Below are 23,786 nucleotides of genomic sequence, written 5' to 3' on the forward strand. Positions count from 1 at the left end.
TTCGTTTTCCAAGAAAACTGCCAGATAGCGCTAATGTCCCACGTGTGACGTGACTTGATCCGCTCGTTCGCTTATGTTGCACGCTCGAGGCAGTCTAACGTAGCGCCTCCAGAATGCCATTCGCCGATGTTCTTGCGCATAACTTCAAATAAATGTTTGTTCACATTCTCCACATGCAAGACCATTGTCTTTTGATGACATTTGCAGAGTAACATGCAGATAACGGGCAAATTTTTGTATTCCATTCAATTCGGCATTTTTTTATTTTTAACATACCTGTTCAAGCACGCGCGCACCCCTTGCACACAAAGGAAGGTGCCGTTTTAAAAATCCAAAAACAAAAATCTCGCCGTTCTTATAACAAACGGTTTACTTTGAGCTCGTTTACAATCTTTTTACTGTAAAATGAATAAAGCAGCCTAAATGTGGCACTCGAATACGCTTGCTTTTTTGTCATGGTGGACAAGCTTGGCTTACCATGAGAAAACAAAAGGTTTAGGCACCAATATTACATTCTTACATGACTCCTATTATGCGCATAAGCCACGTAGCATTTGAAGGAGCATTGGAATAACCAGGTAGACAATACTACGGAGGCGGCAACAGAAAGGTTGGAGCTATATATTTCACAAAAACAATAAATGCTGATCATTTGTTAAAGTAGACAATGTGTCACACTCTTGCAAAACTTTATTTTCTTTTTCTCACTGATTTTGGATAAATAAATGCGCTCGCCCGACAAGGTGGCAGTGACTGCAGGAAGTGGTCATTTTTAGAAAATGAGTACATCTCGGTCCCAGAAAGTTGGTGTTCTATTTGGTGCAATTGCACTTGTACTTTACATAGTTTATGATGGTTGTTTGTCGCCTGTATTCGGAATCCCGGCCCCATTGCCAAGTCCGATGTGGGGTTCCAGCAAATCCAGCAATTCATACCAGCATCGCACACCTACGACTACTAGATCGACACAGAGGCCGAATAACGCGTACAGTGATTATAGCAGAAGGCTCACGAATCCTCAGAAAGATCAGAAGAATAAATTGAACAGCATCTGCGGGTGAAGAATTTCCGTGCATTTTCATTGGTAAGTAGCCATTATCCTCCTGAATATCAGTGCATGAAGATGCACTGGAATAGAACAGTAGTTCCATTAAAAAATTGAGAATCACTCACTTTAATGAAGCGCATATATTCAGAACGCAATCATTTTGAATTACGAGAGCCATCACTTTTGTGGTAACGTAAGACTACTGCAAAAATTTTACCTAGCTCTATTCAGAAGAGCTCGGAACACGCTGAATATGAATTGACCGTCGTGTATGCAGCTGTTTAGAATAAACAGACTCTGCAGTACCACTTCATTTTTCAAAATGACTGTATGCCCTAAGAAAGTTCACAATTATGGGCTATTGATTGGTTTGTTGATATGTGAGTTTTAATGTCCTAAAACCAACATATGAATATAAGAGACGTCGTAATAGAAGGCTCCGGAAATGTAGACCACATGTGGTTCTTGAACAAGTACGCAAATCTGAGCCTACGGGACTACCGCATTTTCGCCGCCATCGAAAATGCAGCCGCCACAGAGAGGATTCGATCCCGCAACCTGCGGGTCAGCAGCAGAGTACAATAGTCACTAGACTACTTCGGCGGGGCATTGTTAGGAAAGAAAAATTGCAGATGGGCCAGTTGGGGTCCTCTGTAGGACTTCACTGGCTGGCTCATCCGTACCTCAACAAAGTTCATTGCCTGTCTGTCTGTCTGTCTGTCTGTCTGTCCGTCTGTCTCTCTGTCTGTCTGTCCGTCTGGGCCAATCGCTTTGTACATCATGGTAGTGTGGTGGCCACAAATGAAAACATAGGCACAAAAAGACCTTACATGGACAGTTGTGCCTCTGCCTGTCTGCTCTTTCTGTGTCCTTGCCTCGCACACACAGGTATGCTTTAATTTGAGGGCCACTTTAGCCGCTCTTACATATCTTTTGCAGTGAAGGTTGGGTAACGCACAATGCCATAGTTTTCCGCCGCCACCGCTGCCACCTGTGCCCTTAATTACTACCGCACGAAAACAAGGGAACCTAGCCCCGAAGACACAGTGGGGTTTGAACCAATGTCTGCTGCGTGCTCACCCAGTATTGTAGCAACGAGCCACGCTGGTGCTTGGGACTTGTTCGCAAACATGCCTTAGGCAGGCTTAATGTCGTGAATATAATCACCTTATATGAGTAATAAAGTGTGTCAGATCATCAAAAGAATAACCAAGCGTCACACAATGCGGATAGCGTGACGAGTGGGTTATTCAATGCTCCAACCCATTACGAAAGCTTGTTTTTGATCTCCTAATAGCTGTGGCGCATACCCACTTCAGGTATAATTTCACATCATCATCAGCCAATGCATGATCAATGGGCTCGAAATTTTCGCAAGTGTTTAGCAGATACCACGCTTCTCAGAATAATGACGAAGAATAGCATAGAGAATGCTGGTCTACTATAAAAAATTATTATAAATAATGTCTTAGTGGGCCTTAGCAAGTGTGTTTGCCACAGTTACCAAATGAGCGTTAAGAAAACGCTCTGAAAGGCCGCTTTTTTTAGCTCTGGTGGGACTGTCCTGCGCCTTCCGCGTAGGCTTGGCTTGTTTTGCTTAGATTGCGCTCTATGTTTAGAGTGAACCTACACGTCCACTAAAATGATGATCTACACAAAGTTTACGCAATTTCCGGCTTCAGCGTATTTTATAGACTTCGGAAAAAGCCACCAATTTCATGTCGGTTAGATCACTCAATTGGTGTCGCCACAAATTTTTGCACACCAATAAGAACGGGATTCAAGAAGACTATACCTCTGTCTTGGCGTTTCAAAACGCATTGAAAATAGCATATATATTTGGGAGAAAGTTTTGCTGTATCTATCGATGTACTCTTCTTCAGTGGCATTATTCGGTCTAGGAACCGGTTTGCACAGCTACTCAGTTATATGCAGCATGCAAATACTGGCCCAACTCGACTGCTGTACATCCTAAAGTATGTGGGATCTGGCAGTGGAGAGAGGGACAAGCTCTTGCAGTGAATGAAGACACCAGATGCGGTCGAATGGAACAAAGCAACACACATTTATTTATCATTTCACAGCGAAAGCTGTCATGAGTCCAAAACTCGGGTCACGCTCTTCGGAGTTGGTCCGCCGCCGCCAACACCGGTGTCAGTAACCACAACGCACGAAATTAAAAAAATAACCTAATACCAATGCCACAGTGGGGCCAGAACCCGATTCGGATCGGTGCCAGCCTATTTTTCTACCACTGAGCCAAGCCTGTGCTAGGTAGTTGTTGTCAAACTTTCCTTATGCATGCTTGATGTCGGGAAAGCAATCGTATTAACGCGACTTATAAAGCGATTGAAATACCGAAAGAACAGCTAGTCGTCGCACAATGCGAACAGCGTAACGAGTGGGTCTTCCAATGTTCCAACGCATTACAAAAGCTTGTTCTGTATCACCTATAACTATTGCGCATGCACATTTCAGGCACAATTCTTCATCGCCATCAGCCACTGCATCAACAATTTCCACAAAATTTCTTCAATGTCTTTTGCGTATACCACGCTACTCAGAATAATGGTGAAAAATAGCATAGCGAATGCCAGCTTACAACACAAAAAATTTATTATACTTGCTGTAGTGGGTATCAAGCAAGTGTTGTTGCAGCAGTTTTACAAAGAGTGTTGCAACAACAACACTCTTTGTAAAGAATGTTGGTGCTCTGAATAATGCTCTGAAAGGATGCTCTTCTAGCTTTGCCAGTGACTGTGATGTGTCTTCCACGCAGGCCTGGCGTTTTTTTTAGAACGACGATATCGTCATTCGAATTATAGTAGAATAATTGTGATCAACCCGCTAAAACAAGCTTACACAAAATTACATCACCTATAACAAACACGAGGACACACACAAGCTGGCTTTGGCAATGTTTCACTCACCACGAGACCCGCGGTGTCATGCACCGGGGAACCAATGCGAGAGACAACCATTCGCGCAAACCACCGCGTGCTGAAAAGACCCGCTCCTCTCCCACATGCCACCACCCAAGCTTCACGCCAGGCGTCACCACCGGCGCTACCGTTCTGATCATGATGATCATGGGGATTACACATGCAGTCGAACACAAGGTCATCTACCGCTCAATATTTCCCTACTGAAAATTTCCGTGTGCGGCTCCCCACATACGCCTTTATGGCACTACGGAAAGCCGTATAATACGGAAAGTTCCGCTGATAAGGAAAGCCCAGGATGCGGAAAGGTCCGCAGATAAGGAAAGCCGCATGATGCGGAAAGCTCCGCAGATAAGCAAAGCCGTATGAATCATGCGGAAATTAAATGACCGTCCGAATCTAGTGCAAAACAATATGATGTGTATATGGAATAGACGTCCACACATCCAATACTGTGTACAAATCACAATATTTCTTAAAGATGCAGGATGAGGGATTGAATCATCGGCATTTTTCCAATTGTCGTGATGCGGAAGCAAAATTAGCTTTTAAATAAAATACGTTACAAAGCTACTAAATTAACATGCTAGCGATCATAAATGGTGGTTACCTTGCAACACAATAATGCAGTGTTCTATGCAAGACTTCAAAAACTTATAAAGTCAGTATCAAACACAACAGCCCTGCTACAATCAATATACTTTTTATTTTTCTGGATGCTCCAGCTGTAAATAGCGACATTGAAGTGTTGATGGTACGTAAATGAGGGGACTGCACCGTAATTTCATGAGCTCCACCTAAGCCACAGGAGGGTGGCACAAAACACAATGTAACAGCAATTTTGGAGCGAAATCTTTAAATATAAATAATAATCATAGCACTGTGAAAGTGTGGCGCTGTGTTTATCTCATGAACGCCTTGTGGAGATCGGCGAAATGCTGCTTGGGGCTCCGGCACCACTTTAGATTTGGGAGGTCACTGCCATAGAACATATGTGTTCTTCATAGGCACCTGAAAATGTAAATATTTGGCACAAATTATGTCTGAGACATATGTTAGCACCTTAATTAGTTCACATGCAAAAGAATAATAACACACAGAATGAAACTAAAAAGTAAGGCACACAATCCTTTATGTTATGCATATGTGAATAATAGAAAGAAGTGTACAATTTAGTTCTTCCACATGAAAACAGCATCCTTATCAGTGTGAAAATAACTAGGTTGTTGTCACAATTTTCAGTGGTAGAGATCATCTACTGTTATGTTCTTATAAAATTATGGTTTGAATTCTTTCTGCACACTAAAACTTTAGGAACTGCCAGTGAAACCTCTCAATGTACATTAATTAGTGCGTACATGTACATTTGCTGCCTTTAAACTATACAGTTTGTGCACAAAATTGGCATCTTGAACAATTTTGCGACGTAAAACTATGACACTTATGAAGGTTAAAATCACCATGAAAGCAAGCAGGATCAGGCAGGTGCCATTAAAAATCCGTGCAAACCAGACTACTATAACCGAACTGCCCAGAAATAGGAGAGCAAGGGTAACAAAAATTCGGCTGCTGACACGTAGGTCGCGGTATAAAATCTCAGCTGCAGCGGCTGCATTTTCGATGGAGGCAGAAATGCTGTAGGCACATGTGCTCAGATTTGGGTTCATGTTAAAGAACCCCAAGTCATCGAAGTTTCCAGAACCCTCCACTACGGTATCTCTCATAATCACATAGTGGTTTTGGGACCTGAAACCCCACATGTCAATCATTAATGACAGAAATAAACTGCCAACAGAAAAGTTGGGTGCATGTGCTATCTGTAAGTGCCTACACATTACTACATCAAGCCTACTCATTTCATTTTAAATACCGATATTGAAAATAACTGCTCTATTAGGAATGTAAAAGGTGAAGTAAAACTGAACAACTCTCTAAAAAGTGACCCTATTATGACATCAGGTTTTCTTATAACAAAAGTGACTAAGACTCTGAAATATTATTACGCAAGAAAAAATCTTCAAAAGATTAATCAAGTTTGAAGTCAAAGTTTTTAATATCGCTACTATGACTACAACCAAGAAATCGAGCTCAACAAGGCTAATGTTTGTCTTTAAGGTCTATGTTCACTAGACAATGAACTATACCACAAAAAGCACAGCGTTCAGGCAAAGCACCACACAAAAAAAGAAAGCAGAGTTTTTGTTATTACCTACAATGCCTTTAAAATGGTATTTTTACCTTTACTTGCCGCTTTTCATCTAAGTAACTGGTGTGAAAAAATTTAGCTGAAAATGCACTGTGCCTCCTAAACCTGTTGCCTGAATCTGAATTTTTAAAAAATGGTGAAGCTTGCACTTAATTAGGCTCCCCAAGCTTTGCAACAGCGAGACTGCATGACTCTTAGGACTACTTGGGTTACTTGTGTTTGTTTCTGGGCCAAAGCATGAAGACAAAGGCTTAATTGAATTGCTGCTAACAAAAAATGTTTTCAAAATTGCCCGAGCATCAAAGAATGCTCAGACATTTGTTGTTTTTCCCACTGGCCCATTCTACACCAAACGTCCAAACCATACTGCCTGGTGACCATCACCGATATATAGTTTGAAAAATGGTGGTAATTTACTCTTTTGAAAACAGTTATTTGCTGAAATATTTTGAAGAGAAAAAAGTAGTGGTCACGTAGGTGCCTTCCGAATTTCGCAGAATGTCGTGGGGGTGTTGTCTGTGAGAAAAATTTAAAAGTACCGCTTTTTCTTGCCAAATCAAATTTGATATACATATTATTTAAAGCGCTTCTTTAAGGTATCTGAAGCCAAGTAAAATTAGTGCAATTTTTCCGCAGCATAGGCTTTGAAGAACTAAGCCAAACAGTTTATGGTTTGCATTTCTTGTATGGCAATACTGCACTTTGTATGAATATTTGAGCCATAAATACTCACTCCACAGAAGGTATATTTCACGAAAAAGAATAATGACAGATTACAAATATCACTATATAATCGTTTTTGTGTACATTGGGATGCAATTTTCACTGTGTTTGTATAATTGAAAACTACTTTCATGTGTAAGTTGTTAGCCAATAAACAGTTCTTGTTATATGGCAAGTGTCATCATTACAATTCTTGTTTCAATGAAGAAAATGATTTTTGAAGTTTCCTATTGAGGGCCATGGGAAACTTTGGAACGGAAGCTGTCATATATCAAATGCGAAAACAGCCATCATTAGGAAACCTCAAAAATTATTTTCCTCTTTAAAACAAAAAGTGTAATCACATAACTTGCCATATCAAGAGAATTGCTTTCTTGCTTTTGATGTGGCAAAAAATTGCACTAACTTTACTGAGCTTCATGCACTACACACATTCACCTTTACTTAATACCTAGACCAAATTAAGTGTAGAAGAGGTGGTATTTTTGAAATACGTTTTTTTTACAAACAACACCCAGACGACATCCTGGGAAGTCCAAAAGGCACCAAGGTGGCCTAATATTTTGTTCTCTGCAATATATTTTAGCCTTTTGCTGTTTTTAATACAGTAAACGAGCACAACACATTTTTTTTTCAAAACACACTTAGGATGATTGGCAAAATGGCTGGAATGTTTGATGTGAGATTGCCTCACTGCCACTATTTATTCTTCCGAAGCTCAAGCTATCACCTCTCTGTTACTGCCATCCTTACATACAATGCTTGCATAGGAAAGAATAAGAAAGGCAGGTCTGACAAAGTTTACAAGGCAAGATATTTAATGTTGGATAAATTTATTACCATAAACAGCAGCAAAATAACAATCATTTTGAGTAGTCCAAGACACAAGCTATATACCAGTACAGTAAGAGCCAAGCGCAAACTTTTCATTTGATCATGTGTGGTGATAGACAGGAAGCACTTATTGCAAGACTGATCAGCCTATATTTAAACTGAATGAAGTACAATGCACTGTTCAATCCAACACCACATCGGCATCTTTGCTATAGCAACGCCATGTGTCATTGATTCATGCAATGATTCATGATTCACTCATGTGTCATTGATGCGACAATGCAAATGTAAAAAAAGGTAAAAAAAGAAAAGAAGAAAAAAAAGAAAAAAGAGGGATGCAAAGTAGGAGCAGTGTAGCACACTACTTTTATTTTGCATCCTTCCTTTCTTTCTTCTTTTTTCTTATTTTCTTTCTTTCACCTTTTTTTGCTTCCCTTACTCCCAACCTCCGACTGGAAAACACTTTGTATTATCGCAACCTAACTTGAAAGGAAGCGAGGTCTGCACTTTTGTCCGTTATAGGTTTTTTAGACAAACATTTTCAACAGGCACACACGACTACACCAAAAGACGATGTCTATAATAACCCCATTTAAACTAACACGCCAAGAAGGACAATGCGACTTCTAAAAACAGGTCCTCCTATCGCAACATCGGCCAGCCTGTCTGAGGCACTTCCACACTTCACCCTGATTACCCCACTAGATGCTTTCATCTGTCGACTCGCATCTTCATTTCGGATAACACTAAGTTGAGCATACATTGATGAATACACACGAAATTTAGTGATGTATGATGCATCAGATTAAGCAACTGTGTTAAAAAATTGTTGATAGGTTGCTTTCAGGCTTTTTTTCTACAATACGATGCTTGAAGTAGCCTGAAACTGCGTAATGTCTGCTATGCACATGAACCAGATTGACAACGTAATGCACAACATGCTTAAGAATATTGCGAGAAAGATGATAACGACAAAACAACCAGCCACCCAAATTATTCGCTGTACATGTTCAATATGTTCATGTTCACCCAAACGAGGTGCTTATGATTACAAGCCGAAAAAACCTACAAGTAGCGCCTTGGGGACTTCCGTAAGTGGACGTGTAGCATTTTTTGTGTTGAGGGCTTTACACCCATAAGTGAGGAAAAACAACTCCTGTACAATGAAGATGTTGGAAGCTATCAGTTATAGAAAAAAAACTAATGCAGTTAATATTCCCCGACACATCTGTACATTTACAGAGGTGATGAAGCTTCTGTCATTGGTGGCAGTAACTCCAACAGGGCCAGTGCAAAAATTGGCACTACTTGACTAGACAAATGTCCAAACATGCCTGCCCAACTCCCTCTAGCCATCCCGACTGAATCTGACATATGATTTCTTGACTGCTGGCTTGACAACACCAAAATCACTGAAGCACTCACAATACACAGCGGGAAGTTCCTCTGGAGTGGTCGACTTCGTCTTTCGCGATGAAAGAGCAGCACAGTATACTGATAAGGCACTCCTTTCAATGGTTTTCAATGCCACACAGTGACATTGCTGTTCCTGTCGAAGAGAACTTGGGGAGCTTGGACGGTTCTTGGTTTTTTCTGGGGGCTGCTGCCGCTCCTCGTTTTCTGCTCAAGGTGAACCTGCACAAAGTTGTAGACGAGGCTTTAAGAGTTGAATATAATGATATACAAATTTTTGCAAAACACACATTTCCTCGTGGCATACTGAGGACTTTCTTATAAAACTTAAGGCCTCGCATATGCAAATATATACAATCAATCCGAAGATGCATTTGACTCTAAAGGAGCAAGTTTGTTATGTAGTGTATATAAAAAAGGTCCATCAGCACAACCACAACTACAGTTGCTCACGAAAACAACTATAGCTGGATGCTGTGGGCCACTTTCATGGCATAGGTTAAGCTGACATTGATCGTGCAACGATACTAAAGATATGCAAAGGTTGCTAATCAATTTCAGGCAGTACTGAAGGGTAGGGCACGAATCTATCACTCTATTCATGAGCAATGCACAACATTCAACATCAGTACCAGCCCATTCAGCTAAATATTGTGATTATGATTTCTTCATTAAAGAGACTGACAAGTCGCCAGAATGTGTGATTGAGGGTGGAAATAAATCCGTGTATTGAACTGCATTCTTTTCACATTTTAAGTGACATTTTCTTTTAAAATTGCACTTAAAAAGACTGAAAATCAGTATGTCGCGCAGCTTGTATGTTTACTGCAAATTATTTGATGTTTTCATATGCAAAAAGATTAGTGCTCAAAGTTACAGCATATATCCATATTACCTGTGCCAACATTATTCTGTGCTGCCTACGCAGATGAGTCAACCCTCAAAAAGCAGCACCGCTATCGTGGCAAACAGTGCGAAATATGTGCATTTCACACGCACGTGAATTGCATGCTTTCGTAGCAAACTGCAATGCACAAACATATAAAGGTGTTATGCTGACCTCCCACTGTTGGCAGCCTGTGTTGTGTGACACTTCATAGCAGTCAGAGACCCGAAAATCCTTAAAATGTTTCCAGCACATTCTGTGTTACCAATACATGTAATCAAGAAAGCCATGTAAAACAAAAAGAAACAAGCCCCGAAAATTTCCTTCCTTCACTGCAAAATTATACGCCCAGACCAGTAAGCTTTCTATTGCAAAAAAACAGCTACTATAAAAATTGATATTCGGTCTCTTTAACTGCTTTATGCTTTAAGCCATGCTATTATGTTAAATGGGTGTCCTGTTTTGCACGATCTGGTCTACGTGAACTCTTGAATGGGGCACCATATAGGCTGAAAAACACACACAGAGTTTGAGACAAACCTAGTTTCCCGTGGAGCATCCTTTTGCACCATAACAACACATCTCAATCTAGTTAGTTTATCAGAACGAGGTGAAAACAGCTCACACATGAAAAGAACGGGCAGAAGGAATGACGCCTTCACCTTGTGCTCCCTGTACATTCTCGTTGAGGTTGCAGTTTCTACCTTATCCTTATGCGATTTCGCATTTATAACATTGCTCACTGCATATTCTTTGTGGCATTAAAGTGCGTGATACCGTCATGTGTAGCCCATGTAATTTATAAAAATAGAATTAGAGATAGCTCGGTTCAAAAATAACAAAGTGCATCAAGCACCATGTCCTGTAGCCATTCTTTAGGCAAGTGGCAGAATGATTTATTTTTTAAACCATATCTTACTTGTAATCATTACAAGAACTAACTCGTACACTGGCACATTCTGTTTGCCTCTTCAGATTATAAGGTACCTTTTTTACACCAGAAATTCTGCAAGAAGAATAGAAGTGTTGTAAATGTGAAGAAGGAAAAGTAGAAGGAGAAAAGATAACCTGCCCTGGACAGGGACCGAGCCTGCGACCTTCGAATCAACTGAGCTACCATGACGGCTATTTAACTTCCACTTTGTACGGTATATATGTGCATTTAATCACGGAAGAGTCTGTCAGCGTTGCCTGTTACCATTATGGCGAGTGCGGGACACCTTTTTTGCCTACTGGTGGCACGCAGCAAGCGCTGTTATTACATGAGCTAACAGCCGACCAATTATCCCTCACATACAACCTCATGACACCAAGCCTGCCATGACAAGTTTCTCACTACGAATGAAGAAAATAAGGGCTCGTTTTTTTGTTAGAAACGGCAATATCGAGAACTGACAATGCTGCCAGAAAAAGTACTAGGGATAATAATGGAAGTATTTGTAATGTAATTGAGAAGAAAGTAACGTGGAAGAAAAGGTAACTTGTTGTCTGCAATAACCGCATCTGGAAACCTTTCAATAATGCATCTGATGCCCTACTACTAACTATGACAGTTATCTACCCGTCCACTTATGGGATATATATGTGCATTAAGCACAGGAGCGTTAGTCAGGCTGCCAGCTTGTAATAACATCACATGCTACATGATGCCAATAGAAAAGAAAAAGTGTCCCAAACTAGCCATGATGGCAACAAGCGGGGCTGACTGTCTCTCCGACGATTAGGTACACATATATACCTTGCCAAGTGGAAGGGGCAATAGCTGCTGTGGTACGTAGCACAGTTGGTAGAGCACCACACGCTTTATTCGTAGGTGGCTGCTTCAGTCCCTCACGATGGCAAGTTATCTTTGCTTCCACTTTTCTTTCTTGACAATTATATTACGATTATTTCCAATATCTCTATACTTCTTTGGCAGCATTATGCATCTGTTAGTTCTCAGAAAACCCGCTAGTCACAGGAGGTGGCAATGGCTCACCCTCCCACCTAAATACACGTACACGAACACACGCACAACTGATCAAAAAAACAAGTCACACACCGCTAAGATTACTGAGATTCACTGTACAGAACTAATAATTCTGTACAGGATAGAACTATTAATTTAACGGTTCGTTGTTTTTGCTGAACACATTATAATGAGAAGTAACAGAAAATGATGCCATACAAACTATAGAGGATGTTATCAAAAATAACTTTAACAAAATTGTGAAAAGAAAAGTGAACGAAAACGTAACATGGCGACAAGTTACTAATGGGTTGACATTTTTTGGCAATTGAATTGACATTACTTTTTATAACATCCCTATACTTTCCTGGCTAATGTTGTCGGGGAATTCTTATTATTAGAGTGGTTAGTAGGCCGACAAAGGAAAGATATGGCATTGATAGGTCTTTTGAACACCAAATAGTTTGAGGACCTTAAAAGAGCGGAAGCTTCTTTGAGTAGACCAGAATATTCAGTTGGAGCGAAAAAAAAGTACAGACATTTTCACCAGGCTTTCTAACACAATTTGAGACATAAAGTGTATGCTGCCAGTAATGTTAGGTACCAATTTTTTTGTCACACTACGAACTGTACCAGCTGTAGTGATGATAGTGAATCAGTAATCAAACACGCCACCAACTGCGTTCACATCTATAGTCGCGTATTTTAAAAATAAACCTGCTGTATAGTAAAAAATTTTAGAGCATTCACGATATTATCCAAGTCAAGTTATACTGACTGGGTGAGCAAACCATTTGCATAAAATCGAAAGGCATAAAGCGATTCATGTATCAGCAACACAGGGCAAAGTGACAGCAGTTCTATTAAAAACCCCTCTCATTAAAACATGCATGAAAAGCACCACACCAGAATATTCCATAGTGCATGTAATATCGAGACTACTAGACTATCTATTGACCTTTTAGAAGAAGGGTGTCTCTTTCACGTTCAAGGGGCAACCACTTAGCCTTTTTCTGAGCTTTTTTTTGAATATTTCCCAAATTTCAGATATCATTAGAATCGATTTAGATTGAACAGATTTTGCTTACACATTGAAATCTAGTTCTGTATGTAACTGCAATAAAGAGTGCAAAACCACCTCCAATTATTTTTTTAACATTTAGAGCAAATGTGTGCAACGACTTCAGAATAGTGTCCTGATCAACAATGACAACTGAAGCAGCACAACTAGCTATGGGTGCCTGAAAAGTAGCTAGAAACAATACCTTTTCCTTTTCGAGCCTTTTGAAAGTGTTCAGCCCCTCAGTGCTCACCTTAAAACATTTTTTAAATACGTGTTTGTGTGCCCACTGCTGTTGCTCCTTGCACAGTGAGGAGGAGCACATAGCAAAAAGAAACAAGAAAGAAGCATAGCGAAAAAAGCGAAATAAGCGAGGATCCTTTTTGGATCAACCATTGTGTGTAACATTACTATTGCGACAACACTTAGAAAAATTATCAAGGCTATGCATCCATTGTAGAGTCATACACAGCTGCAACACCACAACTAAACTTCAACCTTGTGTTGGTTCAGGATCCCTTTATAGTGGCAAGCTAAAAATATCTGCATTTGTTCGACACATATTAAGATGCAGTGAATTGTGATATGGTAATCTCATTTATAATGCACGCCATATGACTTTATTGTATATGTGACCACAAGTAACTCTGGTTGCAAAGCAATATGGCACAACCTAAACTGACGTCACCGACCACTCCAATCTGAACTTACCTTTGCTACTTGCCCGTTATCATCACAGCAAAAAATGAACAATTAAATCTGCTATAGATATATGCAAGCTTAAGCCAAGGACTAAGTATGTAGGGTGTTTTTTCATTATTGAGATCAGTTATTTGTTCAAGAACACTTGCTGTTAAACACAAATACATTGCTGTCGAAGCATGAAGACTCAATTATAAAGCAAAAAGAAGTGTCTCTTTAAAAATTATAGGCCACAAGGTGCGAAATAAATATTTGATATACTTGGGATGTAAGGCAAGCACTAGAGGTGCAGCCTTTTTATATTTTTCCCTGTGTTGAAACTAGCTTGCTTTACTCACCCAACACATCTGTAAAGATGGCGTGAAAACACCAAGCAGTGGATGCAGCACGGTTTAACACATGTCCAAGGATTCCACCATTCATATTGGCTAAGCAATATGCAACTAACTGAAAATGAAACGATAATTTTTGCTTGAGCATTTCGAGTTATGAACACTATCGCACTTGCCAGCTGCATCTTGTCCAAAACAGCGGCAAGCTAGGCTAATTTATGTAGGTGAGCAGTAGTGAACAGTGCAAAGTTACAACGAGAAACACCAGTAACAACAGTATGGGGCAAGCACAGACTGCCAACTGTGTAATTTATTGCACAAAAGTTCGCCTGAATATCAGTCAGACAACTCGTGTAAATGAAGGTCCAGTTGGAATTGAACAAATTACAAAATCAACAATGCCTTCTTTCTCTAACAAGACCCTCATTCACATAAAGTATGCAGCGATAGGCCCCTATCAAGGTATGTCGAAGCATGATGTCACTGGCACACGTAAAAGGTGTGGATGGAAAAACACTCCCGCTAGTGGCTCAGCCTGGTACAGTCGTGCGGTGTTTGGGGCAAGTTTTATTTTTCAAAGCCTACACTTTACGTTACAATGTCGAGATTAGCTGTAGTATGTCTCAGCAAACATCTAGCTGTGTGGTAATCTGTGTGGTAAAATATTTGCCACGCTGTCTGTTTATCTTGAAGAAGTGAACACACGTGGTGGCCTGTGCGAGGAACAGCGGCATAGTCTTCAAAAGTGTGCACTGTTGATTGCGGCATGTAGTGTGCATTGAAAGGTATTGAGAATATCGGTTTAACTTAGAATATTGTGTGTGGTCTGTGCAGTGTGCATAAAAATGTGTCTTCTTTGCGAAGACGTTAGCACTCGTGGCAGCCACGGGTTGTTCAAAAAACTTGATTGGACATTTTAGTCAAAGTAAATATGCACTTGACGCGATCCTCTGCGAGTGGATACATCTCGGTGTTTGCGCTGTGTGCAGAAAAAAAATTGAATGGTCACCGGGCTAGAAGATACCTTTTGCTGGAGCTGCATGTATGCATCGCCCCGATGAGAACGCAAGCCCAATAAAGATATAACTCGTTATATCGAAGGCCTCATATGTCTTCATGTTATAAGCAGAGATTCTTGTTTGACATATACTCGGTACCTTTAGCGCTCGATATTCATGAAGCGACAATACACACTACAAGTTTGTGTGTTAGGTCCTAAGGCAGCAAAGTAAAAATGCAAATAAGTTGTAGGTATCAGATGCAGTGATGTAACTGCACGAAAGATTTCATATATATTTGGCTACAGGTTTAGGAGGAGGGTACACAATAAGAGGGAAGGCAGGGAGGTTAACCGGGCACATGCCCGGTTTGCTACCCTACGCTGGGGGAATAGGAAGGAGGCATAAAGATGAGAGAGAGAGGAAAGAAGAGAAAGAGAGAGAGAGAAAGAAGGAGGATTGTCAGTCAATCGGCTGGCGCGTATGCAGCGGTGGCACTACACAAAAGTTAAAGGTGGTCACACAGGCCTGTAGTCCTCAAAAAGCACAAGACAGCTTTGACTGCTTTTTGAGCCGACGAAAGGCGATGACGGTGTTCCAGTAGCATCTGCACAGAGAGTGGCCGATCGTCCAATTGTCCCAATGCGTCCGAAAGCTTCTGTCTTTCAGAGGCAAATCGAGGGCAATAGCATATCAGACGGTCGATGTCTTCTTTGGTGCAGCAGACGTCGCATTCCGCATTATCGGTCAATCCGATGAGGGTTCTATATGCTTTTGTGAAGGCAACCCCCCAACCAAAGGCGACAAAGAAGCTTCACGTCGACGAAGTCCGGATGGAGGTCGTAGTTCCAGTCGAGGGTTTATTTGGTGTAGTCTCGTATGTCTTATGCTTGGGGTGTTCCACTCCTGCAGACTCAGACTACGTGCCAGGTGACGAAGTTGCTTTGCAGCGTCGGTCCTTGACAAAAGAATTGCAAGAGTGTGTTCTTCTTGGTGCGATGTGCGAGCCGCGTTGTCTGCGGAATCATTGCCACTGATCCCACAATGGCCAGGAAGCCATTTAAACTTGATATCGTGGCCTGTTTCTGTGACGTAGTGAACAAGCTTGACAACTTAGTAAGTTAATTTTTCATGGGAACCTCGTCGAAGGACTGACTGCATGCTCTGTAGGGCTGGTTTTGAGTCGGAAAACACAACCCATTTACTCGGTATTTGGGATTTGATGTACTCTAAGGCGCCACGCAAAGCCGCAAGTTCGGCCGCTGTGGATGTAGTGACATGTGACAGTTTGATTCGCAGAGTGATTCCTCTAGCTGGAATCACTACCAAACCACCAGAACCAGACGCTGTGGTTGAAGCATCGGTGTATATGTGCACGTGGTTGTTGTACATTTCGTGCAGATGGCTCAAGCTCATCCCGGCTGCGGCGGCTGCATTTTCGATGGAGGCGGAAATGTTGCAGGCCCGTGTGCTCAGATTTGGGTGCACGTTAAAGAACCCCAGGTGGTTTAAATTTCCGGAGCCCTCCACTACGGCGTCTCTCATAATCATATAGTGATTTTGGGACGTTAAACCCCACATATCAATCAATCAGATGGCTCAAGCTCAATTGTTTTAGGGCTGATGAAGGCAAATTTGACTTTTTCTGTATTCCTGGAATTGAAACACGTACTTGTGGAAGTGTCAGACACCACGGAGGATACACCAGTTTCTCAGCAGGCGTAAAAGCTGACGTAAACGACGCACGATGAGCACAGACAATTGCACTAAATTTTGTGCGGGGCCTCTCAGTAGCGAGGGTTGCCAAGTGGTGGGAAGGACCCCTAGCATGTTGCCTGAGGTACGTACGCATCGTTTCAATGGTGATGTGCGTCATGATCGAGTAGTCCTGTGCAATGGCAATTGTTTCAGCTGTCGATGCGCAGCGGGGCAAACCAAGGCATATCCTAAGCGCTTGGGCTTGAATATTTTGGACTATGCGCAGGTTCGTTTTGCACGTGTTAGATATAACAGGTAGGCTATACCACAGGAATCCAGTAAATAATACCTTGTACAGGTTTAAAATCAGATACATCTCAGTGGGCTATCAGAAACGCCACCAACAACTTCCTTTCCAACCAGTCCTTGCACCGAGGAAGAGAATGGCTGGAACGGTGCTCGAAATGACGTCACACTGTTTGCAAACATAAAGAGGTTTCTTACTTAAGCAACATTTTGCATAATGCAATTTTTTAGATGACAGACTGTACTCGTTCCACAATGATGATACTGATGTCTTTTGTTCTTACATTGTGCTGTGAATTACTATGCATTTAGTCACCATGATCTTTAAATGCTAATTTTAGTGTTCTCTCTCATATTGCTAACAACTGCGTTGTTGCATAAATTGGGCAAAAGAGCAGCACAGAAAGGCTGTCACAATAAGTACACCAACATGTGTATTCTCCTGCAAAGAAAAGTCGGCACTGGTCCTGTCATTACCCGTCTTCCTTCTCTCTTTGCCTTGTTTCTGCTGAAATACCAAAACACCTGATGAGTTAGATGAGAAATATTAATGCATCAAAACTATAAGTGCTTGCATCAGCAACTACACAACAGTGTGATAACCGCACCCCTGCCACACAGCAGCGAAATATATTTTGAGCATGCTGGCATGTATTATTTTATAAAAAGCAACTCTGGCAGTTACAAAATCTCACATTGTGCATGCAAGTTTTCTTCAAATTCAGGCGTAAATGTAGGTGCTGGCCGGTACATTATTAGTTACAAGCAAAGTCGTCTTGCAGGTACACATACAGATTGCACGAACACCTCTCTCTCTCTCTCTACACTAGGCACACACATTATATCTATTAATGAGAATACGCCACTGTTTAGGGGGCATAATAACGCTCTACCGTGAACGTATGCTTATCAAACCATTTAGGCGGTTGGCTAGGTGAATCGAGCCAAGTTACAAATTGTATCGCCCGCGAACGTAAAGAAAATACTGCTTTGCATCAAATGGCACAGCAGGCTTCGTTTAATCAACAACGTAGCAAGCGCCGTGTGCGTCCTCCTCACTACATTGCACATATGAAAAAATCGATCACCATACACATGCATGTTGCCGCGGTTGTCGCGAATCAGCTTCAGTAAGGCCGCGCCAATGCGCCTTGGCTCGGCTGGCGTTAGCGCTGTCAAAGCGAATCGGTAACCGCACTCGCAAAGGCGCGTAAGGCTGCCGTTTTACGAAGCCTCGTCCGAGTGCGGCAACACACACTTGCAGTGAGTGGCATACTTAGTCTACATAAAGAAATGTCCCCCTTACCTTTAGTTTCTTTCGCACTGTCCTGAGGGAAGCGACCACAGGCGTCAGCCGTCACCTCGGAGTCCTTCGAGTGCCCGCACAACCCGCCGATTCTTTGGACGACTCGCACTTGATCCGCACTCGAAAAACCGCGGGAATAGCGCGCAATCTTTGTACATTGCACGAACGAGGAACGGCGCTTCCTTGCGTAAATTTACCATTTCGTGCTCTAGTGTGTAGCAGCGCGATCACATGAGAGACGCATCGAAACGGCATGACCACGTGAACCAAAAAGACCAGCAAAATGTGGCTTTAGCTCTGGATGAGTTTAACTTTAATATCTGTGTGAGAAAAATAAAAAAACATCTGTCGCTGCAATAAACTGAAAAAGCGTATGTTATCTGGCAAAATGACTTTAAAAGTGATAAAAGGTTCTCCAAGAAACAAGTTACAAGTTATGAATATGTTCGCAAGTCTTTTGTTTTGTTTTTTGTTCTAGCGTACGACACCCTCCAACTGCTTCTACGACAGACGTATAGTGTGGTTTTACGTTCGGTGCTTGCCGCCGACGCAAAGCTCTATAGTAGTCGTATCAGAGTTATCAATTCTCTATGAATCATAGGATGACTACAAAGCGGTAACATTTTGACATAGTGCAGTACGCAATCTTTGAAGGCATAAAATTTCTTTGCTCTGTAGCAAATCGAAGCAAGCCAGCCGGCGCAATCAGGTGATTTCGCCGCTACGCGAGGCATGGTCGTGCGCATTAGCGTCGCGCCCCGTGCTCGATTTGTCATCGAGCGAGACAGCTACTAAGTGGAATACAGCTAGATGCAGGGATTAATGGCGTATCACTTTAATTTCCTGTGGTGGCTGATTCAATCGCAAGCGAGCCCCGGGAAACAATCTTCAACTGCTCAAGATTGTGTGTGGGCAAAAAATACTTGTTTTCATCCGCGACGGAGCGGCAATCTATAGTTGAAAGACATGCGAAAAGCATGTGACGTATATACAACCAGAAAACATGCACACAACAATAAATGCGATCGCATATTATACACGAATATGCCAACACATAGCGTGGAAACAGCAAATTTGTATATATATCTTAAACATGTCCGCGCCCTTCGGCGCGCATTGCTTAGCAAGCTAACGCACTACCTTCACGTACGCGAGCACGACTCAGTGGCGCAGGTTCGAATCCCGCCAAGTCTCAATTTTTTCGAGTTTTTATCAATATTTTTATGTACTAGTATCTTTTCTATTGAGTTAGGTACTAAAACCAAATAACAGCAATATTGCGTTCAAGTACGTATGTGGGACTGTGTTTTTTAATACATTTTTTTATTTATTTCATATTATAACAAAATTAAGGACTCCAAGGGGAAAATGGGGTCTGTTTGATTGTGAATGGACTCGAGAAGTGAGAGAACTCAAACAAAAGTTTATTTCAGAAAAAAAACTGAGCATTTCACAGCCGGACCAGCTTCTTCTTCAAGGGTAGGCCCTAGGTATGCGCGAGACTTGCTATGACTCATCGCAAGCTGTGGCAGTTGAAGGAAGTAGTATCACCGAGAAGCAGTTCTACAATATATTTTGGTTGACGTTTTTTGATTCCTCCGAAATTAGGGCTGCACAATTGTGATCGAGATAAACCAAGCATTGCGGGCACAAATTCAAGAGACAGAAAACGAACAATGTTCATTGTTTGAAAAATTGCCTTTAATAAAAGGAAAAGTTGTGGAGCACTACGTCGCTTCACTCGCAGTACGAATTCTAGGTATACATATAGATAGTTTGAAATGGACAATGTTTCACACACAGACATTGAGTGATTTTCTCTTCAGCACAGTTGAAGCATCCATGTAGAACCTAAGCGTCAAGAGAAGCTCATGCGTCCTCACTTTATTGCAGTTTACATTGCTTGTATGCGTCCATGCAGCCATGGTATACTTTAAAGCATTCGTTTCATCTATAATCTTCTTATTAATTAAAGCTGGCCCATAATTTGTGTCTTATATAGCACTACAATTAAAGCATAATCTGCATGGTGGTCAGAAACTATGCTTTTGATAATCTCAAAACGACCTAGCTCTATACACGATTAACCGAGCATCAATGATAAGCACCATTATGTGTTCGTACATATCAGTTGGGCTCTCATACCTATTTATTTTTCTGACCACTCCCTCTACCCCTATCTACGCTGTAGGGCAGCAAATCGTCAACCTCGTTGAGCTACCTGCGTTTCTTCTGTCTTCTTCCTCTCTTTTTTTGCTGTTCTATTTCACTTTCCTGTGTACTTCACAGAGGCATTATTCATGTCCATGAAGATTCACTGCCTATCGTAAAGTAAAGGAGAAAGGCAATTTTCTTTCATGCAGCTGTATTTTAAATTTGCATGAAAGATAATAACCAAGTAGCTCGACATGTGTGCGGTCGCACCACAAGTTACGAGGTGTTCATCTGTTACTTCGCATTCTAGAAAACCTGAATAGACCTGAGACGTTCATTTTGCCGTTCAGTTTTTTGTCACGCCGCGCACGACGTTTTGCTTGTGGTTATTTTACCGGATGTGTGTATACTGGTTGAGCGGGTCGTCTTGGCTCATGGTGACCCATCATTCTGTGATATAAAATTTTTATGCGTATTTATTTAGCAAAATAGCATGTTTTTAAGAGGAATAACTCAAGGAATAAACTTTGCAAGTGAGCGCTTGTCCTGTCGACGTTTTTTTTTCGTTTATATGCTTGTCATTTTGGCACAGGACTAATTATTTCTGCATATCTTCACTTTTTTTATCACTCCACATTTTCCTTTTTCATTTTTGCGGCAATGTCTTTCGGAATTGTCGACATTGACATCACCTAGAATCACAATGACATTACTTTTTTCTGGCTGTGGTGTAGCACCACCACGGATCGATAGGTAATCGTAGCTCAGACTGCCATTTGAATCTAGTGACATTAACATCTCCAGTCTTGTTAGTCTGCTCGCACACCTTATTCTTCCATATTTCCGTAAGAAAACTTCCGTATGCTCCATATAACTTCCTTAAGGAAGTTTCCTTATACTCCGTAAAGCTTTCCATATTTCCACATCTTTCCTTATTTTCCGTAAGTAATTTTCCGTATATACCACATGACTTCCGTATCTTACCTTATCTTCCATAAAAAATTTTCCGTATGTTCCATATAATTTCTGTATCCTACCATATTTTCCTTAAAAATTCTTCCGTATATGCCTTACAACTTCCGAAAGCTTCCAAAAATCCATATTTTTTCCGTATAGCACATAAAGAAATCTTACGGAGTTCGTATGTTTTGCGTAAGATTTTATACGGAACTTTTCAGCAGGGTTGTTACCCATAAATGCAGCCATGCGCGCAATACGTGTGCTACGAGTGGCAAACGACTTTACAGCGGGTGTTTGCACACCGACCCTAATTCAAATCATATCTCTAAAATAACAAAGAAATCCGCTACAAGCTCTAACAAAATATAACAACTTATTTCTCTAAAGAATGTCCGTGCATGTCGACACCACCGCCGGTCGATGCTGCGGCACTGTTTGGCTCGACGACTTCACCTAAATACAGATCCCGCAACGGCAATGTCTCCGTCGGCGCGGAAAACGATCACTAGTGCTGACATAACTTCTGGTTGTGACCAGCACCCATGAAGACGCCGAACTGCAGTCAGTTGGGCAAGTCCCAGGCCTCTCCATTGCCCGATGCCTCAAATAGCATGCATGGCTAGTGGCACTCACGGTGGGCAGAAGAGAGCCAGCCACGGGTTACAACACAGCCGCTTCATATATTCAAAGCACTCGGAAGAACAATGCAGTAGGCCAAAGGGAAGGGAGTTTCTGGCTCCTTGTTCACGAAGTACGATAGTGAGTACTGCTAGCAAGTACATTGTTGGTGGTGAAGATGCCCAGCTAAAATATAAAGAAAAGTCGCTTTTCTTAACCCGTGCATTGCAAGATAAAAAAGTGAGGAAAGCACAGTGCGACACCTTATTGTCACAATGTTCCTAGTGGTGCCATGTGTGACAGGTGGCTGCACGCAACCTTAGGCCTAATCAGTCACTTGACAACAACTAGCATTCACCCCGCACCCAGCCAAGGGGTAGAAGAGGCAGCCCCGCAAGCAGATGTCCACTCTGTAAGGTGGTCCTACTCGCTCGCCGCACACAGCAGCTTACCGAGTGATCGGTGCCTACCGTCCCGAATGGTGTCACGAAGCCCCGGCGTGGAGCCGCAAGACAAAACAGCAGTGACGCCCAGCTCCCTGAGCCCATATATATAGAAGAAGCTATTTGCAGAAAATCGAACCCACCACGAGGCTTGTTTACTGACTCACTTCGGGCTTGGCCTACAATCCACGTGCTGCAAGCTTTGCTCACGCCAATGTTCAGACGGCACGGCTCACGTCCTAACTGAACAACGCCTATGAAACCAACCACAAAAAAAAAACACTCTCGAGCAGCGAAAAATCAACGTGCCGACAAGTTCAAACACGTCAGAGCAACCGATATCTTCGCTTTCAACAGAGCACACCACTGACACTAGCAACGGAAGTCTCTCTAGGCCTACTCTTCCGCTTCTCGAAAACTCGCTGTTCCAAACCGCGAAAACTGACGTCAGATGCCCCAAATGCCCAACGTTGCGCGCCAGTGTGGGCACTCGAAATTGAAAGAGCATCACTCTCAGAGAGTGAGTGGACACAGAAGACGTGGTCGGACCACGCCAAACTACGCACATTTATTTATCTACTTTTAGAACGACAATATCGTCAGCTGAACACGCTGAAACAACCTTACACAAAATTACACCACAAGTAAGAAACACAGGAACACACACAAGCTGGCTTCGCCAACGCTTGACCTACCACAAGGGCCCCCGGCACGCAACGCACGGTGCCGGTGCTGTACACCGGGGACCCACCGCGAGAAAAAACCGTTAGCGCCAAGGCCATGATCCAGAGACCTACTTTTCTCTCATCTGCCACCACCCATGCCTTCGTAAGACGCCACCGCCAGCACTACAGTTCTAACCATGATGATGATGGCTGTGATACACGCTCGTGGGGACAACGCCACGTACTGCTCTATAGATGTGACCGCTAAATGCGGCTTATGCCCGAAAAATGTGCACCACGTGGCGGAAACGACTTTAGAGGAGGTGTTAGCACCCCCAATAGTCAGACAATCCTAATGAATCTCAGCGTGGCCAACCACGAATCTTATGACGTAAATCGTTGATTTTCAGGTTGGTGTGTCGGAAAGTGTGGTGTAGGAATTAGAAATAATGATGGCCAATCGGAGACACTTGGTGGGAGTGCTGTGTTCATTGTGGGGAAGTGGGTAGGTAGTTGGACATATGGTGGCCAAAGTGGTTGGATG

At 42.1% G+C, this 23,786-nt stretch overlaps 1 long non-coding RNA gene across 1 annotated transcript in view; it reads left to right on the top strand.

Annotated features, from left to right (window-relative positions):
- Positions 1 to 764: 764 nt before the first annotated feature.
- LOC142774499 (uncharacterized) overlaps positions 765 to 23,786 on the top strand; it is a 46,589-nt gene continuing 23,567 nt past the window's right edge. The window contains exon 1 of the long non-coding RNA XR_012886419.1: positions 765 to 1,084. This is a non-coding gene — a long non-coding RNA (uncharacterized LOC142774499). The remainder of the gene's footprint in view (positions 1,085 to 23,786) is intronic.

This window comes from Rhipicephalus microplus, chromosome 10 (assembly GCF_043290135.1).
Source record: "Rhipicephalus microplus isolate Deutch F79 chromosome 10, USDA_Rmic, whole genome shotgun sequence".
NCBI lineage: Eukaryota > Metazoa > Arthropoda > Arachnida > Ixodida > Ixodidae > Rhipicephalus > Rhipicephalus microplus.